The sequence below is a fragment of the Euprymna scolopes genome, chromosome 35 (assembly GCF_053919585.1).
Source record: "Euprymna scolopes isolate OS-2025 chromosome 35, ASM5391958v1, whole genome shotgun sequence".
NCBI lineage: Eukaryota > Metazoa > Mollusca > Cephalopoda > Sepiida > Sepiolidae > Euprymna > Euprymna scolopes.
In genome coordinates, this window is record NC_136516.1 from 44,176,824 (window position 1) to 44,197,844 (window position 21,021).

The following is a 21,021-nucleotide window of genomic DNA, read 5'->3' on the forward strand; positions in this document are numbered from 1 at the left end:
TCTGAAAAAGGCTGTCTCTACTAAATCATCTGACCATATTTGGTTTATAGAATTGGAACTTGATATGTAGGTCGTTTGGACCCGTGGAACAAATTCGATATGATCTTTAGCTCCTAAGAATTCAAAATTTTAAAAAATTGGAACTTAGCAGGTATAAGCCAAATTAAATTCGTCTTGTACGCATAGGCAAATATATATTTGTACGGTATAACCGGTTAAATTTTAACTTTTTTTTATCAATCTGACGATAGCTCAAACGTTGAAACAACGACTAATGCTGGTAGGCAAAATGTTTTGGTTTCGATTCTAGCTGATGGCATCCAAGTCATATTTTTTAAAACTTTTGAAATCTCTAATATATATTGTGTACAATATAATAATCGATAAAGCATTAGCTGATACTTCATAAATTAAAATATAATTTCTAAGTGTATTTTATGACTGGTCCACGCCAAGCGGCCTGCTAATGTATACCTCTATCTCTAATATTACATAGAAGTCACTTTGTGCCTGTGTTTGTATGTGTGTGTTAATATGTGTGTTTGTGTTTTGTGTGTGTACTTGTGTGCGTGTTTGTGTGTCTTTGTGTTTGTGTGTGTGTTTGTGTGATTGTGTATGTGTGCTTGTTTGTGTTTGTGTGTTTTTATGTGTGTTTGTGTGTTTGCGTGTGTGCTTGTGTGTGTGTTTGTATGTGTATTTGTGTCTGTAAGTGTGTGTTTGTGTGTGTGTGTGTTTGTGTTTGTGTGTGTGTTTGCGTGTATGTGTGTGCTTGTGTTTGTATGGGTGTATGTGTTTGTGTGTGTGTGTGTTGTGTGTTTATGTTTGTGTTTGTGTTTGTGTGTGTGTGTTTGTGTGTGTGTGTCTGTGTTTGTGTGTTTGTTTGTGTGTGTTTGTGTGTGTGTGTGTGTGAATTCCTTCCTAAGAGTTCCCGAAACGGCTGAGTCTATATTTTGCAAATTACACACAAAGGTAATTTATATTCCTGACAGTGTTCTTAGATATGTTTTGTACCGTAATTCATCTGATAAGTATCGAAAATCGAAAAAAATCTGATTCCTAAAATAGTCTTTCTCCTCCTATAGATAAAAAGTAAAGCAGGCAAGAGAGATAATAAAACCTGAACAAATAATTGCTTCTTAAAAAACAATTAAATTATTGACATCTGAAAATAGAGCTCAGTGGAACCGCATCATTTTATTTAAATGTTTTCTTATTAATGAATTCAATTTACGATTAAAAAAATAAAATGCACCATTTAAAATAGCCGCAAATCATTTTTCTTTTTAAAACTAACCATTAATCAGAAGTGACTTTTTAGGAAATTCATCGTCAAGCCCAAATATAATCTGACATTTTTTATCTAATTTATATATTTATTTATTTACTTATTTATTTGCGAATTTGTCCACCGGGTAAATTAATCCATCATAATATAGAATAATCAATAGAATGTCAATTCTTTGATAATAGATACGCAATCTGCATAAATTAAAATTTTATGTTTAAGCATATTGTACAACCGGGCAACGCCGGGCATCCAGCTATATATATATATATATATATATATATATATATATATTGTGTACAGAAAGTTGTTAGATGAGACAAATCATTGGTACCGTAGGTTTCAAGCCCGATGATAATGACCGTTTAAGGTATCCTTATCAAGCTCTCTCCAGCCAATATTCGTCGACGAATATTAGCTGGAGAGTCCTTATTATCGGGCTTGAAACCGACGGTACCAATGATTTGTCTCATCAAACAACTTTCTGTACACAAAATATAAATACGCTCTTACATTTCGGATTTTCCTTTTAATTGAGCACTCTGCTGGATTTCTTTTTCCAAAAAACTAATCATATATATATATATATATATATATATATATATATATATATATATATATATATATATATATATATATAATGGTGTGTATAATAGCTTTTCCTTTCAATTACTCATCTCGATTTAGATGTTTCTACTTAGTTTTATAGTGATCATATTTGTTTGCGGAACGCTTTCAATTGTTGCAACCGACATTGTTGAAAGGGAAAAGTAAGGAAAGAAAATCGAAAGATAATTCGCGCCAAATGATAGATTGCCAACGCCTCTCGCTACACGAACAAATTAACAAGAAACGCCAGGTGCTTACCGTAATGTATTACCATTGCGTGATAAAAAAGATAATAATAAAAAATAAAACAATTATGTAGCTTTACAACAGCAGGACAACCCCGCGCTGCCCAGGATTGAATACAGAAAACTACTTTATATTTGCACTCAACCCATTATACGGTATGACCTTATTTTTAATTTTTACATTCTATAATATTCAGATTTTGTGTGAGACAACAGAGTGTATCCAACATTGGTTAGGAATTGTATATATATATATATATATATATATATATATATATATATATATATATATATATATATATATATATATATATATATATATATATATATACTGTGTGTGCAAAATCAAGACTTCAAGCCAAGATGTTGATGGCAACGAAAAGTGTATTTCATTTTATGTTACAATTGTTTCAATGTCAAGTTCGACAAATTCAAACATTATATCGTTTGAAAATTTTCAAAAACCAGCATTTCTTCAGACTTTATGAATAAACACACTTTTGGCAATGTAGCATTTTGTGAATAGAAAGGAAAAAGAGGAGGGATCCCTAACGGGATAAACATGCGAGGAACATTTACCTTGTTTGTGGTTACGGAAAAGCCCATTTAAATCTTTTTTCTTTCTTTTTTCTTGGGCATATTTTATTAGTTTGAAAATATAGGTTCTTTTTACCAATTGACATAAACTTTTAACCATAAAATAGTACAAAAATTATCAAGAACCTGCAAATTTTCATGTAGTTTTGTGTCATATATATATATATATATATATATATATATATATATATATATATATATTAAAAGCGATTATTACAATTCTGTTGTACTTCGAATTTAATATATATATATATATATATATATATATATATATATATATATATATATATATATATATATATATATATATTTCCCCCAAAAGCTTGGGCCTTGATGGAGGGGAGACATAAAACTTGCTGATGATCTGAAATAGCAGCAAGGAGAGACTTGATTCCAAATATTTCATATATATTATATATCCCCTCTTTTGGAAATAGGGTACGATTATGCTATCTCCAGTACCAAATAATTCTTATACACTTTGTAATTTAGTTTATATATGAAAACCAGAGAGATAACACATGAGAAATATTTGGAATCAGATCTCCACTGGCTGTTATTTCAGATCATTTGAAACCATATCGGCAAGTTTTAGTCTCCCCTCCCTCAAGGCCAGAGGTTTTGAGAGAAATATCAGATATTTTGTAATTCCTATGTAAAACTAGAAAAACAAATGACTATGAATGAAACATTTTATGACTGTAAAAAAAGTACCAAAAAGAGGCTCTTTCTTTTCCTCCCCAAACCGTAGAGATAGTGTGTTTATAGGTGTGGGGACATAGTGTGCCAATGTAGATAGGATCTCTTTTGTTTATCCATGCCTATGTTCAGTCTCGAAAGACCAAGGATACCCCCTGTAGGGGCAGCTGCGCGTGTAACTGTGAGGTGAGGGTTGCACAATTCTCAAATACATCTCTGTTGAATCGGCACTGTTTGAGTCCAGTGAAAAGGAGAAGTCCAGGACGACTGGAAACAATGCCGAGATAAGACGAGAGCACCCACAACACCTAGAAGTCACAAATGGTCATCCATTTAGTACTGACCAGGTTCCAGGCTGAAAGTAATCATAACAAAGGCAAATGGGGGATGGAGTTGCTGGAAGGAAGAAAGAAAAGGCAGGGTGTAGTTACATTAACTGAATCACTCACAAAAGTGTAATTTATGCATCTCCATGCATGTGTATGTGTGTAACGTAGACAGATGAAATTAATCTATATATGTATTTGTACCTATTTACTATGCCTCCCCACGGGACAGAGTTAGACACCAGGGTCGTTTTTTAACGTGGAGAAAAGGTACAAAAATAAAAATTGTCTCAGTCGTGAAGGATTTCTCCTCCACCGAAAGAGAACAAGAAAATGAAGTGCAGAATCTGAAGAACATATACTACACTTTGATCTTACAGTCCTGTTTCGTTGCATCGAAACTCATCAGTGCCGCTAGACTAGCCAAGGATTGAACCTAGAACCATCGTGTTGACAGCCAGAAGTTCTACCGATCGAACCACGTAAATTATCGCGTCAAATGCCTATTTAAAGAAACATTTATCCACTACTTTTACAGTGCTCAAACCGCTTGTTTATAAACAAACAGTGAGCGTCGCATATTCATATATATATATATATATATATATATATATATATATATATATATATATATATATTAGACATAAAGAGGAGATTATAGATAGATATATAAATACTCGTTCACATACACCTTTCACGATAAAGCTAGAACCCAGAATCAGATAGAATCGAGCAATTGCATCGACAACGGACAACGCCAGACCCAAAGTGGGTTTCAATGAACGTGACGTGCTCCGACATAGGCGCGACCCAGATCGTCGCACCCATAAAGTGTGCAATACTGACGGCCTAACCATATGGGCCACGGCGCAATCTATTGACTATGCCTCGATTTTTAAATTCTTATATATTTTTTATCCAGTTCTACATTCTACGATGTGACAAGCAACGCGTCCTATACAACTAAGACAGTTAATGCTTATATGCAGGCGGTAGATATCACATCTACTAACATTAATTGAAATTAGCCGACTCCCCAGACACGATTTCAGAACAACCTATTTGTTGAAGGACATCACGTCCCTACGAAGGATGAACCGCTTTTTCTACACATATTAGACATTAAGAGAGATTATAGATAGATATATAAATACCCATTCACATACACCTTTCACGATAAAGATAGAACCCAGAATTAGATAGAATCGAGCAATTGCATAGCAACGGACAACTTTGGTTCTGGCGTTGTCCGTTGTTGATTCAATTGGTCGATTCTATCTAATTCTGGGTTCTAGCTTTATCGTGAAAGGTGTATGTAAACGGGTATATATATATATATATATATATATATATATATATATATATATATATATATATATAGTAGAGTCCCTAATTGTTACTTAAGATTTCTTACAGAACAATTTCTGAAAGAAAGTTTACGTGGAAGAGTTTAACACATAATAGAACAAAAGCAATTTTTAAAAATTAGTTAAATCTCATTATAAATTTATTTCAGCTAAATAGGGCCTTTTTAAATGAATGTGTCAAGATTGATCAAATCAATATATATACACAGACATATATATATATAATATATATATATATATATAATATATATAATATATATATTAGTTTTGCATAACTTTTATGTCCCATATGGAGATTAAAAAATATAATGCTATCAAACTTTATTTATATATCTTTATTCCAATCTTCATCGACTTTCAAGTCGTAGTTGAGCAACTGGTCTAGGATAAGGAAAACTCCAAAATGACACTCTTGCTTAACTAAAGCCTCTTCACACACGCCATCCTTATAGGAGTTGTCCATTGTCTCTTGAGATTGAAAGGAAACCTTTAAATATAAAAAGAAAAACAATCTCTCAATCAGAACGAAACCAAATTAAGAGTATATCTTGAACCCACAAAAAGCGCAATATTATTTCGGATAGAGCTGTCAATGATAAATAACAAAATATATTTAGCTTAACACCTACATAAATTTATAATATAAATAACTATTGAAAACAAAAACCATTAACAAATATTTGAAGATATTGAAACTTCATGCGTAAACGTTTTACCAAAATGACTTTAATGGTTGATAGACGCCCGGCTGGAGAGAGGTGTTAAAAAAATGGTAGTAGGCAGGTAGACTCGAACCCGTAACGCGAAGGAAAAAAAAAGGGTGTAAAAAAAACTAATGTCCTAGCTGATATATCCATCGCGAAACCGGAAGTCGCGAGCGTTGGAATTAAGGGTAGTCAATTGAAAGGAGACCATGACTTGTGAAAATGTCGACGAAAAAAAAACGACCCCTACTTATTTAAAACTGCACAGTTGAGGGTGAAGGAATTAATGTTTTTGGCCAATTTTTCGATATTTGAAGAGAGACCGAGCTTTAAAACGACACCGACTTTGTTAGGTTCTGACGCGTCTGTCGAAAGTTTTTGTGAGACACACACACGCACGCACACACACACGCATACATACACATACACACACACATACACACTCAAATTTGGTCTTTTATATTATAGGTTATTTAAATATTGGTCAACTTCTATTTCGGTCACTTAAATTGGTTTCAACATTACTCACAAACAACTTATTTTTCTTCAACTATATTTTAGTAATAAAAATTAAAAACCATTCTATGGAAGCCAGATTGACACCATAATTTTATTATTCCACACCTGTTCAAACTGAAACACGCTTATCACAATATTCTTATGTGGATCTATATTAAATAATAAACAAAAATAAACTTGCTAAGCTTTGTGACATATTTCCATTCAGGCGCTAACGCAGACACCATAATTTTATTATGCCGTATTTCTTCAAACTGAAACATAGTTATCAAAGTATACTTACGCGGACAGATATCAAAAGTGTTTGTTAAAGTTTGTAGCATATTTCCGTTCTATGGAGGCCAAGCGACCCCACAATTTTATTATACCAACCTTGTTAAAGCTGAAGCATACTAATAAAAGTATTCTTATGCGCATCTATGCCAAAAAAACTCTTGTAAAACTGTTTGCTTTTATTTTTATTTCTATTCTATGGGGAGCTGGAGTGTACGCAGACCCCACAATTTTAATAAACCACTCCTGTTCAAAATGTAACTCCTTTTTACTCCTTGATACCCCTCTTCTATCATTGTATGTGCTGAGTTTAGTATAATAGTGAACCATATTGAATACTATTCGTGTACACACACACATACCCAAACACGCGCACACATTCAGCTTTATTATATGGGTATATTTTTTTTTTGTTCGCGTATGGAAAGATATTTTGGTATTTTTTTACGACCTGCCCCAGCGTTGTATATCTCCATATTAAGAACGACTTTCAGAATAAACGCCACAACCTTCCCATGTTAACAACGGCTTTTGAGGAAGGGTTTGGGGATTATATTACGTAATAGGTCGTAATCAAAAGCCCGTTATTTTCTTTCCTTATCACAAGATTTGTTGCTTGATACGCTTCCCTTTCTTTTCTTTTCTTTCATTTTAAACCCTTTTCTTTCATATTTTTTCTTCCAATTTTTATCGTCTGATAGTTTGCATCTCGTCTTGCTGACTCGGTGCAATTCGGCGGTTTCCGTCGTTCGCCGGGCGTTGCCGAGCGAGACTCACGGAAAAACGGGCACTAAAGTACAGAAGTATCGAAATCTCTCACCTCGTTTAATTGTGTATTAATTTAATTTCCTGCCAATAATATCGCTGCTAGGGACTTCCAAGACTTTATTTATGAAATATGTTCTTTTCTAAGAACTTCTACCATCACAGACATAGATGCGTATGTATGTGTGTGTGGGGGGGGGAAGAAGGGGACGTGTGTATTTTATTCTCACTTGTAATTTGCTCCAAGAAGGTTCATTATCTGTCGTTAATATTTAAAAGGCACCCAGATCATTTACTGTGGGTTTTTTGCGGGCGGGGGGAGGGGGCGAGATACGATATGAAGAATTATGTAATGGATGGTATAACGTAGATCTTAAAGACTGACCTTGAACTGATGACCCTCAGGGAAAGATTAAATTTGGACAGGATAAGGAGACGTGTGGAGCAGAGGAGATTTTGTTCACGTTCAAAGAATGGGTGGAGTTCGTTGAGTTAGTAGATGTAGAAAAACTGAAGTGGCAGAGGAAGGCCAAAGAAAACATGGGAGAAAGTGATAAGCATGCACGAGAGAAAGAGGGATAAATAAAGACCTGGCCAGAGATAGCTTAGTTTGGAAGTAAGTTTCTAAAAGCTGTCCAATGCAACCAGCATGTAAAACATGTTAAAGCAACGATGATGTTTTTTTTTCGTGTGTATCAGACGATTTTAGTATGATACAACAATTACATCTATGCTGATGATATAGCGATGCCTCTGTGATTTTTTTTTTCGCAAAGGTTAATGATTATGTTGTATATCATTGTGATCATCATGTGGTTCTGCTTTGTGATTCCACCTTTTTTGTTGTTGTTGATGATGATGATGATGATGATGATGATGAGCCGCCGCCGCCGCCGACGACGACGACGACGACGACAGGTCTCCAACTAGAGCAGGTAATCCACCGATTTGATTGAAAAAATGGGCGATTTCACCGATTTCGATGCCGATAATAAACAAAATGGAAGTATGAAAAATTCGTTGATCATCATTTATTCGCGGTCAACATCAGACACCCCCCTCCCTTACTGCATAAATATATATGGTATAACTTTTATTTATCTAGGCATTATTGGCTACATATGCGCATACATGTTTCAGCTCCTTTGTGACTTTTTTTTTTTTAAATGTCACGAAGAAACAGGATTTTTAATGAAACTGTATCGGAAGCATGTCTGCACATATGTAGCCGATAACGGTTTCATGAATAAACAGTGTACTGCAATACGGTTCTACCTGTTATTGGGCACTGCTTTATAAGCACTGCAGTTTCATTCGATTACAAACAACCACGACAGACTTGGCCTTCGGAATAAAATCAAAGTGTAGTATCTGTTCTTAAGATGCTGCACTTCAGTTTCTTGTTCTCTGTCAGTGGAGGAGAAATCCTTCATGACTGAGACAATTTTTATTTTTTGTTCATTTTCTCCACATTAAAAAAACGACCCTGGTGTCTAACTCTGTCCTGTGGGGATGCATTGTAAATAGGAACAACCACAGTACAAGTACTATATATATATATATATATATATATATATATATATATATATATATATATATATATATATATATATATGTGTGTATGTATGTATGAATAAAAAATCAATGCGGAAAATATATAAATGTTTATATATTTTCTGTATTTATTTCCTGTGTGTTGACGGGTAGGAAGTCTTTTGAAAAAAACAAGAATGTTTCCTTCAAAAGCACATATTTTCGACCGATCCTTCGATCTTCCTCAGTGTGAATGATAAAAAACATGTGTGAGCGGGCAGAGTTAGCAGTGGGGGGGGGGTAGGGGCACGGGTATAGCCATTAAGGTAAAGATCTATCTGAATATGACCCTTCCAGCATTTTCGACTTGGAATGGTCAGCAACTTGTGTGGCCTCTTTTCAAAACCAAGTCCTTCCACGCCACCCCTCTAACACACTCGTATACGTGAACATACATGTATATACACTCGCGCACTGCCACAAATGCTTCTTCACGTACATATACATACACAGGATACGCGCACTCACGCTTACTGACGTGTTCACATATACAGCTGGAGATTGATGAGTAGATGTAGATGATAAGCAAAGTGGGTGCGAATTAAAATGTCTTTTCCCAAAAGCTTGGACTTATGTATTTATTGTGGGTCTGGGGTGCCCGGATTGTCTGCACGTACGCCCCCCCCCCAACACACACACGTTTATTTATTTTTTTGAAACGCTCTTGTAGATTTCGTTAATTGATATATACAAACATTTAATGAAAATGAAGCAAAATAACTAAATAAACGGAGGATATTCTTTTGATCATTTATTTAACTTATTCTATTCTTGTTCAAACATATTAAAATTTATTAAATTATTCGGATTGTTCTTTTTCTTTCTTCTCTCACACCCATTCATACTCCTATATGCACATATATACTCATACATACATACATACATACATACATTAAGTGCTTGGTGCAGAGTGTAAACATTGTTTCCAAATTAGAAGCCATCACAAAAATTGGATGCTCGATATGCCGGTTAGAGAAATCAGAGGTTAATAACGTTTAATGTTGGAAATGAAACTGAAAGATGCATTGCAATGCTTAAAGGAGGAGTTGATATATATATATATATATATATATATATATATATATATATATATATATATATATATATATATATTGTGTGTGTGTTTGCGAGTGTTTGTGTGTAATAAACGATTAATCATGGATGGGAATAAAATTATAGAAACCGCTATCCCTCGACCTCTTCATTCATCCAATATCCTGATCATATCAGCATTACTCGACTATCGGGAGATTCATTGATCAATATAGCCGGACAGACCCCCCCTTCTCTCTCTCTCTCTCTCTCTCTCTTTCTCTATCTATCTATCTATCTATCTATCAATGGATGGCGTCTTCAGTAGACAGCGGCAAGTGCGTGGTCAAGCCGGAGGGAGATGGTGTCTACATTTCATATTCGCGCATCGAAATAGATTTCAAAATAGGCACGTTTCTAACGATTCTAAGATTAGCTACTCTCTCATCCAGACAAATTGATCGATTTGGAAGGCTGCCTTGTCAAACGAGTGTCAAAACTTATATTCAAGTGTTTTGGGCCGATTCCTGAGTTCTTTATTTCACCCCTATGTCCTTGGTGTAGTTAAGAATTGGATTCTAAATTCATACATTCCTGCACTTTAAAATGGTCTGTTATGTTGAGATAAACACGACGTGCGACTCCGCTCAGTAACGATCCTCAACAAAATTGTGTGCCGTGAATTTCTTCCCTTTTGTCGTCTCTTCTGCCCATATGGTCGTGGTGCCTGAGTGTGGGTAACATCATCGACCCTCTACACGCTAAGGTCTACATCTACATCTCCTATTGAGATTGTGCTCGTCAACTAATGTAAGCTCATCCTGATCTTCTTAAGCTATTATCGATCTGATCCGTACCACGACTTACGACCCACTGTCCAAATCGTAACTGTCATTATTCGTCGAAATCCAAAGACTGTCGCCAACTGTCGTAAAACGCATTGACACTAGTAACACGAAAATATATAGACGCTTCATCGTTCCCGTTATCGGCACACCTTGATTAACAATCCCATTTACCTTTCTTTTGTGTTTCTTTTTAAACAACTTCTTATACCTTTGTCCCGTTAATGAACTCATATTCTTCTTTTTTTTGTTATATTTTTCCTTTTTTTTATTTTAAAATCTTTTTTTTTTTTTTTTTGGTGAGGACGAACGTCGATTGTGTTACAACATGTTGTAAAATACTAACAAGGGAAATTGAAAGGAGATGTAAGTCCTCCTCTCTATCTGGATGGGGCGATCGGGTCAGTAAACAGATGAGAACCATAGAGCTATCGTTTATGAGGAATTGGCTGAAATTTCAGTTCTACACGTAATTAACTTAAAATGGTCGGGTTGAGATCGGTTATTCATCAGTTGGGACTTTGCTCAGAATTGCCAAAAGGAAGCCGCTATCAACATAATTATGTCGTTTCCAAAGTAATTTTTAGATAAACAAAAACCAACTGGTCTTATTTCAGAACTTTTCTTTCTCTTATACTAATTGCTACTAGTGGAGAAGGTTATCCCAATATTCCATAAGAATCTTTCACTCTCTGTTCCATCATTGTGCGTTTCCAAAGATTCTTATGCGAATCTCAGGAGTTCTCAATATAAAGAAAGGCACATGTCTACTAATCTAGCGATTTTCCTTTATGGCTATAAAACATAGGCAATGAAGATGGCTGATTGGTGAAATTTGTAAAGTTTTGACAATGACTGCCCACCGATGTCTCTTGCATTGCCGGCGATTTGACCACGTCCCAACTGCTGTTCTTCGTTAACAACTGAAATGAAAGTTTCTGCCGTCTGTCTTGTTGTAGTGACGGCTCTGATAGTTTGGACATGCCATTCGTTGCCCAAAGTGAAAATTAATTTGTCAAGAAATCCTCCCTACCTCTCTGCCTAAGTGGTGCAAGCGTGTTCTTGGCCTTTTGGTCAAGATCAAAGTACCCTGCTTGTTTTCGGTTCCCCGGAAAACAGTGGGGGGTCTAGTCACCTAGATTAGTACAGGGGGGTCTCACTAACAACCCAGTAGGATTTATTTTTTGTTTTTGATATGAACACTTTTAATTAGTTTTCCCCTCTCCACGAGCAATCCTTTTCTTAATTCAAAAACTTTTTTTATTTACCAATGAAATTGAACTTTATTTTTTCACACATGCACACACACACACACACAAAATTAATATATTTAAAAAAAAATGCATACACAAACACACAGACGACTGTTTTGTTTATAAATTGTAAATATGGTTTTGATTCTTAAACGCTGGGGAGTTATTAGTTAGTTTAAGGTCCATACAGTGAATGAGGTATTTTGGTAAATGTTGCCAGTCAAGAGTAAGACTCCAAAGTCTACATTTATTACTTTTTAATCACTTTAGTCACAAAGACCCTGAACCCTTCCCCTCCCCAATTTCTTGTAGGGCCTTGTGCCTAATTTTGTTGTTTGAAAATCTTTTTTTTTTTTTTTACTTAATTGTATTTACAAAATTTTAAAAGCAATAAAATATATAAACAATATCAAAGTGTAGTATCTGTTCTTTAGATGCTGCACTTCCATTTCTTGTTCTCTTTCGGTGGAGGAGAAATCCTTCACGACTGAGACAATTTTTATTTTTGTACCTTTTCTCCACGTTAAAAAACGACCCTGGTGTCTAACTCTGTCCCGTGGGGAGGCATAGTAAATAGGTACAACCATTAAGAAGGACTTGAGTGCGCTCTTAGTTTCTTCGATGGAGGAATCACAGTTTGTTATTCATCTTTTCCGACCTTGCTCAGGTTGACATGGTTCAGGAATTAGTGCAGGCCAGACAAGCCGACTCCATCCGACTATATAAATGGTTTCAAATTGTTTGATTCCTTTATTTCAGCTCGTTTGGTTTCCAATTTGATTGCAGATGGATACAGGTTCGAGGCTGTCCGATTACGCGATGTTTGAAATAATATTACCACATCTTTCGAATATTCCTTTCGCTTACAAATTATATAAAAGCAAATAATTAATTATAAATTAAATATTTGTAGTTTATATTGGTTTATATTTAGGTGTAAAATGGGCTATATGGTACGTAATAAAGAAAGAAATAAAGGTATAAAAAAATGCTTAACATTAACAAATCAAGAAAATAACATTCGAGTTTCACTACGCGTATACTTTGAAGCAGTGGCATAGCATCAGTTTTTGCTGCCTGGGGCGGTCGGAAAATTTGCCCCCCTTCCTGCTGGCATATAATTACCTGTTTTGCCCTTCCCCCACCCGCTGGCATATAATTACATTTTTCGCCTCCCTCCCCCGGCTGGCATATGATTACTTATTCTCGCCCCCGCTGGCATGTGATTACCTGTTTCGCTACCCCCCGCATACTGCTAGCATATGACAACCTGTTAAAACCTTCAAAATTCCAAAAGCCTCAAAATATTTATTTTCATTGAACTAATGTTTACACAATTTCCCTGTTTTTACATTTTAATTTAATTTAACAATTTCTTTTCAATAATTTGGATAATAATAAACAATTATGTAAACGTTATTTGAAACAAAAGAAACTAAATATTATTTTTTCAAAACAAAAACGTGTAATTCAAATTATAAAAAAAATGTTAAATTAAATTAATTGGCTACACAAACAAATATAATAATAAATTTAAATGTTATGAAATGATGACATCATTTTTATTTACTTTCTTGTTGTTGTTAAAGTCCGAATTTTTGCAAAAAACCATGGCTGTATCAAAAGGAGGATAGTCTGATGTAGTTTTCTTTTCTTTTCTTCATAATATTGTTATTAAGAGGTCGAGCCCCCCGAAGATAAAAAAAAAACGTCTTGTTCCGTGCGTTTATAATGTGTGTGTATAATCGCTCGGTTTAAGCGCGATATTTAAGAAATTTGTCGTTAATAATGTTTCAATCCTTTATAAAAATAGTTGAAAATCTTTTTAAGTGAATGTATTTATTAATTGAAAATAAGGCTATAAATTTATTTTTTGTGAGAGAACTATTGCAAGGCAGTAAGTCGGTTGAAAATTTACAAGCATACTTTTCGCGCTTTTTTTAGCAAAGTTATCAATAACTCTATCAAAATTCACTTTATCGACACGTTCCCTCTCTATGAAGAGGATTTCTAAGTCCAAGTTTTTACAAATATCATTCAGTTCTTAGTAAGTGTTTCAAAGTCTCAAATCTCTTCACAGACAGCGTCAGACGGGTGGATGAAGAGGTAGAGGAGTCACGTCTCTATACGATCTGTTCTCCCTGAAATCAAAAAGCAATCTCTCCCTCTTCTGACTAATTTTCGCGCGACAGTCGTATATATAGTGAGGTATGTGGATGGGGTGGAGTTTTCCCTGCCAATAAGATTTTGCCACGAAATCGAAAAGCCCTAGGTTTTTGCGTGTGTGCAATTCCCGAATCTGGGATCTGAGTTCTACAGACATACTAATTCTCACGACCCCCTAAGTTCAGATATTAGTTCTGACATCCGACTTTGAGTTCACCAAGGCTAGACAATGTTATGCTTCAAGTTTCCTGTCATAAACTTTAGTTGCAAAATATATTTCTCTGGTTTCAAACAATATCTATTTTGACATGAAATAAAATATATATATTTATATTTTCTATTTTAAATCCTCGGGGTATCTGGCGTCACCTGGGAAGGATTAGCTATCTAGCATAGTTACTCGGCTCCTCCTAGGCCCCTGAGGGAGGTTCTAAAGCTCCCCAATAAGGGATTGCGTCACACTTTCACAAAATACTGTAATCTCTTCCTTTCGGCAAAGAATTTATCTTTTTCTATATCTTCGTCAATTTCACCAAGCTGACAATCATAGTTATCATCAAGCAGATTTTACGGTGTAAGAAAAGCATATTTACTTGCAAGATTGTGAACTTGTTGAAATCTGCAAGATATTTCTTCAGTCAACCTGTTTATGACAAACAGCATGTCCCGTCTCAACTCAATATCAAACCCCAGTGCTGCATCAGTCAATTGTTCACCACCCATTCGTTTCTTTTTGCGAACACGATGTTCCATGTTTATCCACATTTCAGAGCAAAGTTTTTTGACTCGTCTATAACACGATCCACCATCTTTTCTCTATTCTGAATAACTACGCCTTGAAATTTTTTGAAATTTTGCACAAACATTAAACATGATATAAGTAAAAAAAGTAACAGAACGGATTTTCCGGGAAAACTCTGGTTGGCCCTTAGGGGCGCCTTTCGGGTTAAAATGGCTAAAATTGACACTTTTGTGCTTATTGAAAAATTGATGCCTTGGATTTTTATAAAACTTTCTGAAAAGTTGTAACTAACTGATTTCTATATAATTTTGTTCGTCTATACCTCGCGATAACTCTTGCGTGTCTCCCAGGAGCTCTTTTACGACTAATAAAAGCACTCCATTTTTGGGACTGTTTTACCATGTTTGTCCAAAGTTTTCTGTGTATATCTATTTAGCAGTTTTGTATGGTGCTGAACACAAATTTTAATATGTTAAGGCCTTGGGGACTTTTGGAGGCTAAATGGAGGGGGGCAAATGATGGATTTTGTAATTTCTTTTTTTGCATGGTGCAGAAATCAAATTTACATATGTTAAGGCCTAAAACTGCTAAAACTGCACCATTTGTTCATTTTCACCAGGATTTGACATCCCTTGGGGACTTTGGGGGCTAAATGAGGTGGAGGGGGAAAATGCTGAACTTAGTCATTTTTTTATACCTCGTTCACTGAGCACTCACGGAGGACCATGCATGCTTCACTTGTTTTAAATGATTCGATATTTTGAAAATAATATCCCAATGATTTTAATATTGTATAAGAAAATTAGGTTTGAAAAAAAAAGAATAATGCATTTGCATGTATGTGCAAAAGTATGATATTCATCAGAATCTCTTGAAGGGACCCTTGGCAAGCACTTAAGGCACTCTAGTGTTTCGTTGGGAAATCTTAATCAAAGGATTTGGGCTAAACCAAGGAAAGGGGGCGAACGCATTTGGTGAACAGGTGAATCGTCGACCGTTTCTTTGCCGGCTACGGTTTTGTTTTCAATCGATTTTTTAGTGTGGGCGTCAGATTGATTGCTGGCGGATCGACTTTACGAATCGACCGGCTAATCAATAGGATATTAAAGGTGTGGAACATATTGACTTTATCGATTGATTGATTTTGTGAAGAGGAGAGTTTGGGGAGGTGGAGAAAATATTCGGAAATGTATTCCTAAAACTAATTTCGTTTTTCTCTTCTAATAGGAATCAAACAAAGACGACCAATAATGCGTCTCTATCGAGTCTGGAAAAGGCCCGTGCATTAAACGCACACAAACGCGATAATGCTGCAAACAATGCTGATAAAAAAACAAAACAAAACAAAACGGAATAATACCCGTCCCAGGGTGGGTAAAATAAATGGGCCGAACAGATGAGTTTTGCTCCACTCCTATATCCCATTGAAACAGTGCGCGGATGCAAATATCAAATCGTATGCGAAATGCCGTTATGGCAAAGAAAAAGAAAAATACTATAAAAATAAGATATAGCACGTTAGAGAAGACGATCACGTTAGAGAAGTCACACGTGGTGGAAGAATGAGGAAATAAATGTCGTTGTTACAAAATAAAAGGAGTCGAATTATTATTTGCCCCATGTTCCTTGCGACGTAAGCAGCATACAACGTGTTGGGTCTACGTGTGTAAACGTGTGTACTATGTTACACTATAACGAAGTTTAATGCCAATAGATAATGCTACTAAAACATGTGCCTTGAATACTTATTCAAAATTTGACCAAAATCTATCAGAAAATTATGATTGTAGAAAATGTAAATATACAGCCTATTCACTTTGGCACACAAAGATTCTCGTCAAATCACGGAAGTTAAGACACGTTGAACCTAGCTATTATCAGATGGGTGACCATTCATTAATTCTAGGCCCCGTGTGTTCTTTCCGCTTATCTCGGCATTGTTTTCAATCATCCTGAACCTCTACTTGCGACTGGTATTTAACAACGTCGACTCAGAAGAGGTGTGGTTGGACAATGCGCAACTCTTGCTGCAAACATTTCACGCGCAGATACCCTTACAGTTAGTATCTTAAGTCTGCCAAGACTGAAAGAAGCTGGTCCTGGATATGCCCTTAAACTACATCCGATAGTGAGGTTCCAGCTTGCGGGCTTTGTGGAGCCACCCTTTAATTGCTATTGCTCCCAGGTCCACTCTGACTCGGAGTGGTAGTACCTGTAAGGGTCCTAACTATGGATTAAATAGAAACCAACTTGAAAAAAAAAACAAATATATTCTATTTAAAAACTTTTCTTTAAAATAACTGGATTCGGCATTAAATAACTTGAAAAGGGTTGATATGCCGTAAAAACAGCCAACTAACCAACCTGAAAGAAGCTACCAGATAAGTAAAATGTAACGCTTGAACTTAATGGGTCTTAAGAAGAAATTGAAATTCAAGGAATTTTTCTTAATTTTATAAACGGTTTTGAACAAATTTAAGGCAAATGTACTCGAATATATTTCTAAATTTCTCCCATATGAGAATTGAATTTTCAACTAAGGATAAAAATTCTCACAATCGGCCATTAAAGTGTTGTATATCATAAAGATTGGACGTATATAATTTCCTTCGATGGTGTTCTGCCCTCACAGATATTTATCTTATTCTTTTTTATTATAATTATGGATCCAAATCTAGAATGAGAGGTTGTAACCATATTATTATCTCTACCCCCCCTTTTTTAAAATCCTTCAAAAACAAACAAACAAAAAATTGGAAATATACAAATAAGAGTATATGAATCTTCCTGGAAAGCTTTTATCCGAATTTTACTCCCATTTAATAAAAGTAAATTAAAAGAAGGATGCTGTAGTTTGCTTAAAACATTGTGCGCAGTGTGAAAGAAGTTTGTGCTTGAAGGCTATATCAATGTGGTTTGCGGGAAACACCGTAGGCACGAGTTAGTACAGGGTAGAACGATAAATTTGTCGCCCTAAAGAAAACAAAACAATAGATTTATTTTAAAACTTTCATTGAAAAAATTAATTCAGGTATCTTGAGAGTAGAGCAGTAGAGCTTACATCTATTCAATGTAGCCGCCTTCAGCCTCAATTACTGGCTCGATACGGGTCCCGAACTGGAAACATGCCTTTTCCACAAGCACCAGCGAGAGCTCGACGAATACTCGACAGATAGCGGCGATCAAGCTGGCTTTGGTGTTGTGGGAGGTCATGCTGGTGATGTTCTCGAACTATGACCAAACGAAGTAGCCTAGCGGGTTCAGATCGGGGGAGGATGAAACCAGTGAGAAAAGGGGAAATTCGTAGCACTTCTGAATGCACGCCTGGATCTGTTTGAACTTGTGGGTCGACGCCGAGTCCTACTGCCACACCCAGGGTCCACAAGCGGCCACCTGATAGCACTATGCTATTACCACACCCTTCAGCACACTCAGACACACTTTGGTGTTGACTTTCAAGCCGACTTCAAAGATATGAGGTGGCATGATGTAGCTCTCACTTGAAGCCACACCAAAGACCATTACCGTGGGTCGTCCGGTGCGCTGATCTGTGCCCTCAAGCGTTGAAACGTCCGGTTTTGCATGTTGAGGGTGCTGGCAATAGTTGTGTTGTCATAACATGGATCAGTAAAGAGGATGAGTTGTACAGCGGCGCATCTCCGATATGGTCAGTTGAACATTGTGTCATTATAGAAGACTTCTATAGTTCTTCAGATTTGTACACGATTGGCACACTAACAGATGATCTGCAACAAAAAAGAAAACCGGTTTTTATCAAGCGGAAATGGAATTATGTCGTCTTTTCTAAGGCGACAATTTTATCATTCCACCCAGTATATAAAAGGATAATAACAAAATTAGAAGGACTTTTCAATAATTTTTTAATTATATTACGTTTATTTGCCAAAATTTGTCGTACAAGATTGTATGTCAAGACATATGCCTAATTTTCGAGGGTAGTATCTCTTCTTCAGGGGAGAAAATAAAAAAGAAGCGTATAAAACTGTTCGGTGAGGCTTTTCCTTTTCTTTTTTATATTTTATTTATTTCTGGACTATTCAGAAATTTGCGTTAAATGATCTGAAATGTTTTGATAAAAGAACCAAATCAAACAATATTAATAAATACTTGAAGATATAAAGAAATTGGAACATGACAGTGTGAAAGGAGTTTGTGCTTGAAGGCTACATCAATGTGGTTTGCGGGAAACACAGTAGACACGAGTTAGTACAGGGTATAACGATAAATTGACCGGAATTTGAAACAGTTTGATATGCTTTAAACAAAACAACCGTCCCAAAACTATGAATAAATGTTTGAAGGTATAAAGAATTTCGGCATTAAAAAAAGGGTTGATATGCCGTAAAAAAATTACATAACACTGTTCGACCACGTCTTTAATGAGGATATCCGAAGACGCTACGGCATCGCACCGAAAGAGGGCAACATAAAGTTATGGCAACTAAAATAGTTTAACTGTAGTGAGGGACACCGCCATTTCGACAAAAAATTTTTATTCTTTTTTTATTCAATTTTCACCCCAAACAAGGCACAGAGCCACTTTGAAGCAGGGGGCTACTATTAGGGACTTAATTAGCGGGGTATTATGAAGGGAGATGAGTAGAAAGATGTTTGTTAACATTACACTTGAACTTCTGCATATTATTGCAGTTGGGAAAGCAGAATCCCGGAAGGGAATTCAAAGACCCGCAGTTCTGGGGAAGAAACTATTGGAGTAAAAGGCTTTCTTGCACCTAGGGATTTCTACGGTAAAGGGATGAGACTTAGTAGCTTGTCGGGTTTGTCGGGGTAGTTACGTCGGGGAGGTACAAGTTTTTGCAGTTCGTCAGAGCATTCACCATTAAAGTATTTGTAGAACAGGCAGAGGGATGCAACATCTCGTCGATGGGACAGAGGCTGAAGCTTAAGTTTCCAGCATGCAACCGTGAGATAGACCAATAATGAAATGACCAGACACCCTATACAAAGATCTTTGTAAAATCGGCCTTCACTCGAACCAAGCCCGTGATCGGGTTAAGTGAAGAGTCCCCCAATGAAAATCCACTTGTAGTGCGGGATTAACGTATTAGTAAACAAAAGAAGAAACGATATTGGTGTAAATATTTAAGTTGCTATTAATAGAAAAGAGAACATCTATTTTTGTTTTTCTAAAAGTACAATGGAACGCGGAATCGACTTAAGCTTTTGGACAATAATGCGTTGTCTAAGAAGATTTGAAATGAGCGTTGTACAATGTAGCAAAGGTCCTTCAATCGCTATACAAATACAATTCTTGTTTGAGTTTTTAGTGTTTGGAGAAATGGCGGCTAAGGAGTGTTTAATTTGGTGATTGACAGTGTGGTTTCGGAAGTTATTATACAAAACCTAATTAATAATAACATTCGTTTATTAACAAAGTAAACACTCCTTAGCAACCGAAACAACATACACTAGCAGCAGCAGCAACACCAACAACAGCAGCAACAACAACAACAACAACAGCAGCAGCAAGAACAACAGCTAATGTCTATATATTAAAAGGATAGTATGTGTTATTTGTGTCACGCTTACATATTTTATCGTCTGAGCGACTGTCGTTTAATTATGATTTTACATTTCTTGTAATAAATAATTTTACCAAGAATTCGTCATTAAGTTTTGGTTTCGGTTTCGATTCAAGCTGAACCACCCAAGTCATATATATATATATATATATATATATATATATATATATATATATATATATATATATATACGAAAGTATAGATTTATGCGTAAACTTTTAGTATTTACTTCAACAGTGCTCAATATGTAAGTAGAGCTAGGGAGTATGTTATAAAAATCGCCATATATATTTTATAACTTACTATATATATATATATATATAGTTTAATGAAATGTGTAGAAGACGGTACAATGCAGAGGTAACAGAAAGACACAAGCTGAAGCAGGTGAGAAAGTTTTACTAATACAACTTACAAATACATATGTACATATTCAT